This window comes from Oncorhynchus clarkii, chromosome 16 (assembly GCF_045791955.1).
Source record: "Oncorhynchus clarkii lewisi isolate Uvic-CL-2024 chromosome 16, UVic_Ocla_1.0, whole genome shotgun sequence".
Classification (NCBI taxonomy): Eukaryota; Metazoa; Chordata; class Actinopteri; order Salmoniformes; family Salmonidae; genus Oncorhynchus; species Oncorhynchus clarkii.
The window spans coordinates 48,845,291-48,859,637 of NC_092162.1; the positions used below are offsets into that span (position 1 = coordinate 48,845,291).

The window sequence follows — 14,347 nt, forward strand, 5'->3', positions numbered from 1 at the left end:
ACAAAACTGCACATTTTAGAGTGGCCTTTTATTGTCCACAGCACAAGGTGCACCTGTGTAATGATCATGCTGTTTAATCAGCTTCTTGACATGCCACACCTGTCAGGTGGATGGATTATCTTGGCAAAGGAGAACTCCTCAGTAACAGGGATGTGAACTAATTTGTGCACAAAATTAGAGAGAAATATGCTTTTTGTGTGCATGGAACATTTCTGGGCTCTTTTATTTCAGCTCATGATGAACCTTGGGACCAATACTTTACATGTTGTGTTTATATTTTTGTTCAGTGTAGATAACTGGCTAGATAGACTAATTTACCAATTTAAAAATGTTAGCTGACACGGCTAATTGAGGGATGTTCAGTGACTGATAAATCAAGAGAAAAACTGCTGATGGAGAACCAAATGTAGGATCTACACCTTGTATTCTACTATTCTAACTCTCAACGGTAAATTGAGACCCAAGTTTAGTCTGGGCCTATTATGTTGGAATGATTAAACTTAATGAAAAAAAATGACCTTCAATCAATCCGTGTTTGGAAAGAAGTCTGACTGACGACGTTGCCCTTATAACAGAGCTGTCACCAAGTCAAATGCAGAGGCCACTCTCGTGCCCAACGCTGCCACCTACACGCGGTAGGCGGCGACGCGACCAAGCAGACAGCGGCAGCGAGCATTCATACCGCTCAGAACAAGGCTTTTACTTGCTATTGCGAGCTCAGACCGCATACCACTCCATTCATGCTGTGAGAAGCTCAAGACTCGGAACGCGGAGCTTTTGGGCGAGAATCGTGACAGTCGTGGAAATGCCTTCAAGTTTAATATTTTAACCATGCTGAAGAAAACAAACCCCAAGATCACAATTATCCGTAAGTAGAGCAAAACTTTTCTGCTGCAACTTCACTTATAACGTGGTTATTACAGTGTCATTTGTAGCTTAGTTTGTGGCTCGATTGAGGGACTGACATTCCTTCTCTCTCCCCGGATGTCTCTTCCCCGGCTGTTTCTATTCCCTGTGTCGTAGTATTAATATATTTCGGATAGGCAACCGAGGACTCAATGAATGCGGTTTGAGGGAATCCTTAAGGTTCAATTAGGCTATCTGCATTCTCTCAGCCTATTCAGGTTTGGGCAGACCACATTGTTTGGCAAAATAATTGAACGCCCTATTTGATATGATTGGCAAGTTGGTAAAGTAGACCGGTTACGAATGGACATAAGTAGGTGACAAGCAGCCGTGTGAAGGCTACATAGCTGGGGCGTTCTCTTACATGCAGAATGTGTGCAGATCACTGCAGGAGAATAGAAAAGGAGAATAGAAAATTCAATTTCATTTTCAACTCCATAACTTGCACACATAGAGCTTGCCACTGTGTCATTGCCTGGAGAAAAATAAAGCCGTAAATGGCAATTTATTGAAGTAATTTCAGAAGCTTTGACATGTCTTGACGCAGTTGGATATACCATTATTTTAATGTCGCATCAACATGCACTTTAATGTAATCGTATATATTTGTTTTTACACAGAATGCGTAGGTGACGATTGGTTTGGGGATGACTGTTGGATGCAGCCTATGCATTTAATTTCGATGCCGAGAAAATCGGATAAAAGTGGTATGACTATGCTGGAACGTGTTGGAAGAAGCTCGTATATAACCTCCACTTTAGACTCCGCATTTAGGCGATCGGATTTTTTGCCCACAATGCATATTAATGTTCAGACATCAGCGTGGCTTTCAGATTTATCTTGGAGTGTGATTCCTTTTATTTCCGAATTTATCTAGGGGATTAACCATTTTGGTGGTGTCCCGCTTTTGTTAGGATTCCCTATTGCAGTGTGTTTAGATTTGTAGCCTACATGCATGCGGTGCTGGCCGTGATGTTATTCACACAACCACAGGGTATGCACCATTGGTAGACATATAAGTACTATATGCAAGTACGTTTTTATTAGGCTTTTCTATCCTACCGATAGGCTATATGATTAAAGGGATGCGAATGTATTTTTATGCGTAACCAAACGGTCACTATTTTTCATTATGGGGGCCCTATTGGAGAATTTGAGGGCCACTTCATGGACTACCATCCAAGTTTTATTTAGTCTACACATTGGTGTGTGGTCTTGCTACTCATAAATAGCATAATGTGGATGACAGGCTAAGAAGCAATCACTAGATGTGCGAACCTTTTAGGCTATTCTTCCACAGTTTTCAATAATTTCAAATGGGTCCACTCAAATATATTGATTTCATTTTTGCAGACATCTGTTAGCTTTCATCGCGCTCATCTTGCTATTTGATTTGATAGCCTAGCGACGTAATACAACAGGCATGTATCCCTATTGTAACAACAGTGGGGAAATCTGGTTGATTTAGACCCCTACTTGCGTTATGAATCAACTAACGGTGAGTGATATTGTTTTGAGGGGGCGCTCACTGGGGGCTTTGTGTCATGGTTCCCGCGCTCATGTTTGGCTGCCCTAAGGCAATCTTTATTTTGTTTCCCTTTGCATCTCCTTTGTGGAGGAAAAATGTCTGGCCATATCAACTGAGACCAAACCGTAATTCATAGGCTACAGTATTCATAGCCATATATGATAAGACATTTTACAATCGGGAGTTATTTGAATATCATATGGACGCTGGAGTCATTCCTTAGCTACAGTAGCTTATACTATAAAGGCTCCATACATTTGTCTTATTTTTGCTTTAAATCTGGACTGCATGTCTGTTAATTTGCTTTTCTCATGCACTCAGTGCAATATGTGCTCAGCATGCATGTCATCTGAAAAGTGTGGGTCACATCAACACATAGTTTATCAGTGGACAGTGGGACAAGCCACGCGCAGGCCAAAATAAGACATTTAAATGAGAGAGGCCATGAATACCCTAGCCCAAAGGCGGCAGATGGCGATATTGAGTCTTTCCATCTTACCATCCAAACACATTGTATGCAGCCGGCAATAGACTCGTGTCCCATGTTGACCGGTTCATACCTAAAACATTCTCCATTCAGGCTGCAAAGGCGTCTGTTTTCTCATTAAGTAAATTTAATGGCAAGAAGGCAGACATGGGTAAAATATGCATACTTTGTGAAGCACAATTTCCCACCACCATGCTAAAGTGGCTAATGGCTAGGAATGCTAGTCTCCGTTGTTGAATATTGCATTTGGCCAATCAGGTTGCAGCAGTCTGTTGTTTATGCATTGATTACACTGACAGCAACATTATGCAAAATGGAACACAGCATCATCTGAATATGTGTGCAACAAAAGTTAAACATTCACCTTCAGCTACCATTTCTGTCAAGCCATACAATTTGATGCATACATTGGATAAATCCAACATATGCACTACACAGAACGCACTGCAACTGTCTCTGCAATGCAATGCTGCAAGGCAAACGCAGGGTTCCATTAGAAATGAACATACTTTTGGTGTACCATAATGCAATGATGCTGTCGGTGTGATTGAAGTGTTACCCCTGGCTGAACACAGGGTGCAACGTCAGGAAGTGTCATTAGCCACTAGCACGGTGGTGGAAAATGGTGTTTCATAAAGAAAGTAAACATATTTTACAAAACTGTTTCCGTCTTCTCACCATTAAATCAAGTTAAGGAGGAAATGGACGCCATTGCAGCCTGAATGGAGAATGTTTTAGGTACGAACCAGTCCATGGAGGATACAAGTGCATTGCGAGGTGCATACAATGCGTTTGGATGGTAAGACGAAACGATCAGTACCAGATCAATATCGCCACCTGCCAGCTTTTGGGCCATGAATACCCCTCTTAGTATGGAATGCCAGTCACCGTGCATTTCTGTGTCCTCGAATCGGCGCCTGTAGGCAATTATTTTGTATAAAATACAGTCATAGATGATGTCAAACAGAACAGTATGGTAGAACTAAGCATTTGAATCGGACCTTTATGGCCCTTATCTGCTTGAATGACAGGGAGATATGTTATGTGGAATGATTGTCCCTGACAGCTCCCACCCTAAACAGGCCACTGCCACATCACTCAGTGCATCTATCTGTGTCTCAAAGTTCGAAACTGTTCCAAACGAACAAAATGCTATTTTCCCCAGGTGTGTATGGACAACATCCCAGAGTGATAAACCCTATCACGTCTGTTTCAATTAGTGAATCCATGTAATTGTTGATTCGTTGAAATTCTTATTTTTACCTATTTGAAATGTTTTGTTATTGCAGTAGACTCTATTCATTTCAGTAATAACAAACTATTCTTCGGTATTTTTGTCCTCTACTTTTTCCTATCCTCTCTTTCAAGGCTCTGGTCTGTCAGGGATAGTGGAGCTTTTATGTCTGAAATGTTTTGAAGCTGGCTCTGCTGGAAAAGGGCACCTAGATCAAAGGGACAGAGATTGAAATAGTTTCTCTTCTACATTTTTTCGGGGGAAAATGACAGGTAAAGAAAATGGAGGAGGCAGACGTATTCGATGTTATCAAAGTCACAGTCTTCTGTGAAGAACATGGGCTCTAACTCAGTGATTAGTATTCCATTTGATTTTTGCCACAGCAAATATGCCGTTTGTTTTCTCAAATTCAATTTGAATATCTATTGGACGGCCTGCACGTTGTTGTCAGGAATAAACACAATTTTATCAGCACTTATTCCTCAAAAGCTCCTATATGTGTAAATACTGTACATGTGTTTTGGTTGTTATCCATACAGTACACCTGACTTGAAGAGGATGGGCCCATTCCACGTAATTGGAATAGTAAACCCCTGGCAGTATTAGTGATGGGGGGGGATATCATATTTTATGATTTTTTAAAATATTTTTTTTATCGACAAATGTGACTACATATTTCCCATTTTAGTGCTACGTGCCATTTCCAAGATTGGCTTTTTGTACATTTTATAAAAGTACAGGCTCAAAGCTTCAGAATTGTATATTATACACTGGAGTTTGGGGAAACATGGGAAAGTTATGCATATTTGAAATTTCGAAAAACATATTGTTCCACCTTCTAGACAAGTGCCAGAAAATCCCCAACATGCATGAAATTATGCAGTATTAATATGCAGGTAAAGCTAACCAACCAGCTAGCTAACAACTAACAATACAAACAGATTTCTGACTAAATGAGATACAATGTATAATGTTAGCTGGCGTTAGAAACCAAGCAACTTATTGAGGCTGCATGCACTCAACCGACACAGTTACAAATAACAACAACTCCATTCAGAATATGTTGGCTCTTGATCGTTGTAGCCTATCCTTCTCCTTTCATTCCATCACTTTAACTCCACCTTCCATTGATTAGATAATCTCCTAACTTTTGCCTATTTGCCTCTTGATGATTTATGATTGGCCAACAACAACAACAAGCTACACGTGCGACTCTCGTGAAAAGCAAAGAGCAGCAGCATAAATTATAAAATGTATCTTTCTCTCTCTACTGCAGGAGTCACATTATGATCTGTATGGGTCCTTCCGGACAAGTCCGTTAAAATTACACATACCCGAGACCCGTGACAATCATTTCCGACCCAGACCTGTGATATCATTTAGAATTCTGGATCGGGTCTCGGGTATTCGGGTACAGGTGGAGCCCATCGTCCTCCAGAATGTAGTCCATCACAACATTCTCCCACTGAGCTTTCTCTATAGCGGCAGTTCAGTTCAGGGGAGCAATGTTGTTGAGAGCTATAGAAACATGTTTGCAGTTGTCCATTGCTATTATCTTTAAAAAATAATCTGCAGTATTCGCTGATCGGAGAAGACCCCATTACGTGGCATGGCAGACAAATCAGGACCTATCTCACGGCATGACCATCCCCTCCATTATCTCAGCCAATCAAGGCTAGCCAGGAAAAATCCTTAGTTCATCTGTGAGAAATGAACTAGGCTCATACTTTAATTTGTATTCATATTTACAGATCACCTACGAGTTTGCTATTAAGACGCATGAAAGTTCACATGTTCAAGAAGGCGCTTCTGCAACAACAACATAATAACATTTTTATGAAAATACTGTCTTACGGCTAGATTAAGAGATTCAGACACATATTGCAATAATATATTATTTGTTGCTCTAGTTGGCTGTACCTGCACCAAAATAGTATTTTTCCTTCATAGCTTGTTCACCATCATCTTTTTAAATAGGGAGCCAATATGTTTTCAGCACTTTTATTTCCATGACTGATCAAAACTCCTTTTCTCATGGCTCTCTCCTGTCCCTCTGCAGTAGACAAATGGTGAGCAATATGTTTGAAACAGCGAATCGCAATAAAATCACAGTATCGAATCGCAATACTTACAGAATCGCGAGAATCGCAATACATATCGTATCAGCACCTACAGCAAGGATCGTGATAATATGCACACACCAACACATCACCATCCACACATCATCCTTCACAATTCAAATCCAATTGTATTTGTCACATGCTTCGTAAACAACAGGCGTATACAGACAGTGAAATGCTTACTTACGGGCCAGTCCCAAAAATGCAGAGAGAAAAATTGAGAAATAGTAGAACAAATAGAAAAACAATAACACAAGGAATAATCATGGTGGGTGAGGATTATATTTGTAGCCCTGAGCCATGGCCAAAGTTAGACTGGTGTTTTTTCGTCACATAGATTTGAGACACATCTTCTATTCTGATCCACTGTTTTCGCTGGCTTGCAGCAGAGAGGAGAGGGGAGGAAGGGCTTTCCTGGGACGACGAGTCTGACGGTGACAATGATATTGACAGTCTGGGCAGGAGCCTGGGAACTTCTTAGTCTGCATGCATAGCACTCCTCCTGATCAGGACACTGGCTGGTCCACCTCATTCTGTTGAGTGCTTAGTCAAAGACAAACGTGACAGTGTGTGTTTGTGTGTGTGTCTATGAGCACACGACCCTCTAAGTGTAAGTTATTATTACACTCACCCAATAATTAAAATGACTTTGCAGTGGTTTGGTAGCATAGTGCTTGCCTTATCAGGGCTCAGTGTTCTTATCTGGTATAGTATCCTAACTTGCCCTGCTGTTGGCTCTGTATAGCAACACAAAGACTGTTCTGGGTACTGAGGCCTTAAGGCCAGTAGGACACCCTGTTTAGCTCAGGTGCGTCGGACCTGGTGGGAAGGAACTTTGAAAGCTTTGCACCACCGTACACCAGGACCCATCTCTATTTCAACATCAGCATATCTCTCAGCCCGTAGGTCCAGGCCATCACACACTCTATCATCTGTTGCCTGCTGTCGCCGTGACCTATCACAGGCTTTTGTTACTTTGCTCTACCAGATGTGCTGTTGTAGCATTCTGTGAGAGGAGGCTGTAGAAATGCATGGAGATGAATTCACTCAACACATTTCCCGGCTAATGCTGTTTTTTTCTTCCCCAAATGTGTTTTGAAGAGTGTTTGTTTAGGGATCTCAGCTGAGACTTTGCTCTAGGCAGGTCGGGGTTCCTAATGAGAACACCACACTGTGTGTGTGTGTGTGCGTCTACAGTACACTGTGTGTGTGTGTGTGTGTGTGTGTCTACAGTACACTGTGTGTGTGTGTCTACAGTACACTGTGTGTGTGTGCGTATATCTACACTTTGTGTGTCTTTTCCCCCACACAACAGTCTGCTATAAATTCCTCCCCAATGTGAAACTAAAGCAAAGTCAGTAGTTTATTCTTCACAAAATCTCATCATTTTGTCTTATGCGTTGATCGTTTACTACTATTACATATAGATGATTTCTTGTCATTTTCTCTCTCCTGTCCGATATACTGCATTAAGGCTATTACCAAGCTGCTCCTCTGTGTATCGAGGGTTGGTAATAATTCAGCAGGCCAGGGCTGTATGTAAGACTAATAGAGAGGGAATCACAGGAGGAGCCTGGCCCTGGGGACTGGGAAAGCCCGGCCGTACGGACACCACCAGCACAACAAATCAGCTCCCTGTGGGGACAGGACAGGGAGGACAGACCCTGGTTCTAAGGGAGGAGAGGGGAGTGTAGAGGGGGGTGTTCGCACAACACTGCCCTTTCTTAGCTGGGTCAAGAGACCCTATTTCACCCCCTGCCGGAGCACCTGTGGCTGAAACGGCCCGTGTTTATTTATTTATCGGCGCAAGGATTCACATGTAGCAGCAACAACACCCTTCCTTCCTTCCTTCCTTCCTTCCTTCCTTCCTTCCTTCCTTCCTCCCCCTCCCCCCCTCCCTCCCTCCCTCCCTCCCTCCCTCCGTCCATCCGTCCGTCTACGGCTATTGTCCCTCCTCCCCTGTGGTGTTTGCCTCAGTGCTGAAGAGACTGACATCTGGTGTCATCAAAACACTGAAAGTGTGGAGGGATGGTGCCTTCAGAAGGGGGTTGGCCCTGGGAAATGGGGTGAGGGGTAGCTTGTTAACCATTCTCACAGCTCTGTGGCCTCTTTGTCAAGGTCTCTATCTGGTAAATCCATTTGAATTCAATCACTTTTTGACAGCACCCCTTTTGAGTTGAACAAAACCTTCCATACATATTTGCCCGTTTATAGAAGTGCTCAGGAAGTGACTTTTTGGATCCGAATGCCAAAACATTTAGGAGATAGAGGTGCTCAAAGTTGAAATATTTTGCATATCCCACCATACTATGAGTCTTTATCACTGCAAAAGATAAATGGTTGCAATTGATATCAATAATAAGCTTATTAAAAAAAGTATAATTTTTTTCGCTATAAAGGTCAATTAATATTTTTCATATTCGCATACGTTGTAGCTTAGACCCTATTTGATATAATCTGAGGTGTTTGTGTTGTGCCCGCCATCAGTTGAGACAAAACATGCTCTTAAAGGGTGTCATGTTTTTGCTGATAAATGTACTAAAATGGGAATACAATTGAAATGTAAACGTTTAAATGGTAACATAATGATGGTTGGACATCCACACATCAGAGAATGTTGACTTGAATGGAATATCTGTTTTTTGAAATTATACTGTCAATCCTCCATAGGAAACCTATTGAAATCATAGAAATATAGATACTAGAATTGACATGACCATTTAAGTTGACATTTGACGGTGGGTGAACTGGCGGCCATCTTTGTGGCAGTAATTAGAAAATACAATTCAACTGAAATGTATTTTCCAGTGATTAAGAATGGATGTCTCATGGTATGGTGGGGTATGCAAAATGGCTCAACTTTGAGCACCTTTATCTCCTGAGAGTGGCCACATCCTTCAGATATACCACATATTCTATCCATATACTGTCCGTATTGTCTATACATCCCGGACTCCGACATTGCTCGTCCAAATATTTCTATCATTCTTTATTCCGCTACATCCGCAATAACATCTGCTAATTATGTGTGTGCGACCAAGAGCATTTTATTTGAATGTTTTGGCATTCAGGTCCAAATAGTAACTTTCTTACCACTTCTTCCATTGGCAAATATGTATGGAAGGTTTTGTTTAAATCTAAAGAGATGCTGTCAAAAGTGATGACCCTATCTCCTGTCAAAGCCATTATTTAGGCTCAAGTGACATGGGACCAGCTGTGTGTGAGCTGTGGTTGAGTTCTGGTCCAGATGCGGTCATGTCCTCTGTCAGTGTTCTCCACTGACTTTGGACCAGTGGTGTGTGAGGTGAGCTGTGGTTGAGTTCTGGTCCAGATGCGGTCATGTCCTCTGTCAGTGTTCTCCACTGACTTTGGACCAGTGGTGTGTGAGGTGAGCTGTGGTTGAGTTCTGGTCCAGCTGTCATGTCATGTCTTCTGACCGAGGTCTATACTGACATAGCACCATCAGTTTGGGAGCTGGGGTTGAGTTCGGGGCCTGATGCAGTCCTGTCCTGAGACAGTGGTCTCCACTGAGTGCCTCAGTGCAGACAGAGGAGGGGTGAAGTGCAGGCTGGTGTTCAGTAATATCCTAATTAATACCCCATTAAAGGATTTGAATGAGCTTATTGATCTCTCTGGGAGGGGAGGGTTATACTACAGACCACTACATGCCAGGGAAAGGATATTTCCCTTCTCCCTTTGTTTAACTCATTATTCATGTCCTTGTCCTGCTCCCCCTGATGTATCACGGTGATCACTGCTCCCTAACGTCACAAGGCCTGAGGCAGTCATGGGGTTTGTAATCCTTGCCTCTCCATGTCAGAGCAGAAGACCTCCTAGTGCCATGCATCTGATGGACACCACACATCGCCAGAAGAATGTGTGGAAAAGTGCACCCCCCCCCCCCCCCCCCCCTGTGGGGATTTGAAAGGGTTAAATGAAAGGCCAGGATGAAGAGTGGCATTTCTCAGTGTTACCATGCTGGGTGACCTGTAACTTACCAGGCCTTCACGGATGAATAGCGCTTCTTCAATACCACTGTGTTGCTGAGCGGTGCAGTGCTCTAGTCTAGTAGCTAGCTGGTGTTGCTATGACGTACAGGGATGCAGTGCTCTAGTCTAGTAGCTAGCTGGTTTTGCTATGACTTACAGGGATGCAGTGCTCTAGTCTAGTAGCTAGCTGGTGTTGCTATGACTTACAGGGATGCAGTGCTCTAGTCTAGTAGCTAGCTGGTGTTGCTATGGCGTACAGGGATGCAGTGCTCTAGTCTAGTAGCTAGCTGGTGTTGCTATGACGTACAGGGATGCAGTGCTCTAGTCTAGTAGCTAGCTTGTGTTGCTATGACGTACAGGGATGCAGTGCTCTAGTCTAGTAGCTAGCTGGTGTTGCTATGACGTACAGGGATGCAGTGCTCTAGTCTAGTAGCTAGCTGGTGTTGCTATGACATACAGGGATGCAGTGCTCTAGTCTAGTAGCTAGCTGGCGTTGCTATGACGTACAGGGATGCAGTGCTCTAGTCTAGTAGCTAGCTGGTGTTGCTATGACGTACAGGGATGCAGTGCTCTAGTCTAGTAGCTAGCTGGTGTTGCTATGACGTACAGGAATGCAGTGCTCTAGTCTAGTAGCTAGCTGGTGTTGCTATGACATACAGGGATGCAGTGCTCTAGTCTAGTAGCTAGCTGGTGTTGCTATGACATACAGGGATGCAGTGCTCTAGTCTAGTAGCTAGCTGGTGTTGCTATGACATACAGGGATGCAGTGCTCTAGCCAGGCAGTGTTCTGTGTTCCTGTAACATGTGCTGCTTGGTCATGATTTGGAGAGAAGCTAGCCAGCGGCGGTGTGGAGGTGGAGGGGGAGGAGGAGAAGGAGGGAGACATGGGCTGAGAAACATGGCCTGTTCTGTGGAACATCGGCAGCGTGATTCCTTTATGATTCCTTTAACAGACCTGGCGTGTGCAATCGTTACCCAGACGGCTTTGAAGCCCTCTTCTCCCCTCGCCCTCTCTCTGGTGGTCCGAATGGCCTGCTATGGAAATTATTATAATGGCAGCGCATGGAGGAACCTGGCCTGCTGTGGGTTGTGGGCAGGGGTCAGGGTTCACATACCTTCCCCCTGATGAGATTCTATTCACATGTTTCCCTGCTAACTATCACAGTTCAGGGGAGAAGGAGAACAGACCAGCTGTGTGCCTCTGGCTGTCTTGGCATGGGAGTCGGTTTCCGAATGTGTTTGCTCTTGTGTGTTTATTTACACATGCATTTCAGTTGATCACCTACTGCCACATTAGACCTCAATCACATTACAGTGGAACTGGGCTGATAGTTGTCAGATGTTTTCCCCCTGGTTACATTTGAAAAAATCACAAATGGTTTATTTGTGAAGGAACTAACTGCAGTGTTTCTCTAGTATAGCATAGCAGGATGACGATGATGAGGGGAGGACTGTTAAGTCATGACAACCCCCCAGCCACAGCCCAAACAGCTGTTAGCCTTACAAATCCCTCCAGTGGTTCTGGGCTCAATGACCAGTGGAGCAGAAGCTTTAGCTTTAAGTTTAGCAGGGGGCTTAGCACATCACTCACTCCAGGGGATTTTTAGGAAAATGAATTGGTTGATACTCAGAAGGCCACAAAGTGAAATTAAGAGACTTCTGTCAATAAATGTAAACTTCTCTCTTTGCAACCTTTTGAGCTCTTTTTAGGTGTATATTTGTGTTTGTGTGTGTTTCTATGTGTATCTCTGTGCGTTTGTTAATGACTCTCTGTCTGAGAAACACAGCTTTACACCCGGGACAGATGTAGTGCGTGTGTGTAACTGTGTGTAACTGAGGCACAGTTGATGTCTTTGTCCCACTCACCTTGGTCCCAGAGTAATTTGACAGTGTGATCCCATCTCAAGTTGGGGATGAAGTAGTGTTGGTTGTTACATATACAGCTCTGTATCAGCCTGCTAACCCCAGGCCTGATAAGAGAAGGTCTTTGGAGACACAGCTATGCAGAGTAATGCAGGGTGTGATCCACAGCAGGGCAGGCCAAGTCCTCTCACACGACCCTGCTCTCACGCCCCAATGACCCCCTTTGTATAGTGGTCTTTAGGAAGACTGACTGAATGTCCCCCAGTCCCAGTCATGGGTCGATCGATATGTTTTACTGTGGGATGGTAGCTAGTACGACGGATGTTTGGTGTGTGTTTGTGTGCACATATTAGTGGGACTGTTTGCACACAACTCCTGTATAGTCCATATCATTTACATGACTGTGTCTGTGTGTCTGCATGTGTGTTTGGCTTGGAGTGTTTACCTAGGGTCAATCCTCTCCCAATCGTAGCCAGTTTTGCCGACTCCCCAGCCATTCTTCCCAATTTCCTGTTGAGTCGTCCGTGGCTGAGAGACTCCAGTGATGAGTCGAGATCCTCTGGGCCGTGAGGAAGAGAGAGCAGGCCAGGAGGAATAGCTCTGGCTCTCTGTTTGAGTCAGGGCCTCCAATACATCCCTATATCATGTCCCCTACTAAGTAACAGGAGGGCGTTCTCATAAACTGTTACAACCAAACGAATGCTGTTGTGTATTTGTGTACAACTAACACGGCAGTATAGAGACTTAGGGAATGCTATGTTGGTTTACGTAAAAAACTGTTTTTGTTGCCAGTTTCCTGAGTGTTTGCTGATTAGTGGGGGTGTGTATGTACTACTCCAACTCACAAACAGAGTGCTGTGGAGAGTCGGGATGCTGGTGGAGTGGGAAAATCACGGTGTCTGTTCAGTTTCTGCATCCCTTCATCTCTCCCCCTAAGTACTCATTCACTGGAGTAGATACTACTAAATGCCTGTAGTAATGTGGTAGTATAACCGGATCCTACATGTTAAATGAGTGCCAGTACATTAGTGTGGTATAGACCCAGACAGAAGGCTATAATATCCAGGCTTATTTTCCCAAGTGGGCCACGGCTGTTTATATTTCAGAGGTGTGCTGAATTACTTAATTGCTTGATTGGATGAATTGCCTGAATCACCGGCCTTTACCACATACCAGTGGCTACCAACCTGACAGAGATCAACCCCCCTCCTCCAACACCCATCTCACTCCAATGGAGTGTAATTCCCCTAGGGATGGTAGGGGGTACGGGGGTCAGTAAGGAAACAGGTGTGTGCTGTCATCGCTTGTATAAAGCGTAATAAGGCAGGGAGCCGTGCTAACCCTATCCCATATTCCCCTGGCTCTGGCCGTGCATGTCTGGAACGCTTTCAGGCCCTAGCCTCACTAATCAGAACCACATCCACAGCCAGACCCAGTTTTCCGGCAGATAACGGGGCTAGAGCTGCCCCGTGCGAGAGAGCCCTGAAGCATTCCCCTATAAACCTCCACAGTGGAATCTTCCATTTCTGGAATCTTAATTTGGATCCACTATGGTCAATCACTGTCACAATAGCACATTTCTACTAGATGGAAAATCAGATCAAACCATGCAGGTAGGGGTAGAGTGACTATGCAAAGATTTGAAAGCAAGCATGTCTAATACCAGGGCACAGAGTCAAAGCTCAGAGGGCAGTGCAGGGGAAAGAGGGAGGGCAAATGGTGTCAATTTTAATATAAAAATATAAAATAATATTAGATGTTTTATTGTCACATACACTGGATAGGTGCAGTGGAATGTGTTGTTTTACAGGGTCAGGCAGAGTAGCACAGCGCCTCTGGAGAAAATTAGGGTTAAGTGCCGTGCAAAAGGGCACATTGACAGGTTTGACGGCTCGGGTATTGGAACCAGCGACCTTTCGATTACTGGCCCAACACTCTAAGCACTAGGCTAACTGCCACCCTGCTCACATCTGATCAGCCATCTGCACATTAATGAGGGATTTCATTTATATTAAAGATGCAAATGTAGCCTTTAAAGGAGATTGAAATGCTGAGCGGAAGTGTGCGTGGCGGGTACTTTATCTGGGTGCTCTGTTCATTAGCCTGCTGTAATTGTGTTAGCACAAACCCAGACGGCAGGAACTGAAATATCCCACTGGAAATGTCACAGGAGCGCCGGGGATGACACGGACGTGTTCACACAGACTGACGCACACAAAC

General features: G+C 43.9%; 1 protein-coding gene across 1 annotated transcript in view; it reads left to right on the forward strand.

Annotated features, from left to right (window-relative positions):
• The first annotated feature begins 742 nt into the window (after window positions 1–742).
• LOC139368642 (plexin-A1-like) overlaps window positions 743–14,347 on the forward strand; it is a 304,007-nt gene continuing 290,402 nt past the window's right edge. The window contains exon 1 of the mRNA XM_071107765.1: window positions 743–868. The gene's annotated coding sequence lies outside the window, so the exon portion shown is untranslated. The remainder of the gene's footprint in view (window positions 869–14,347) is intronic.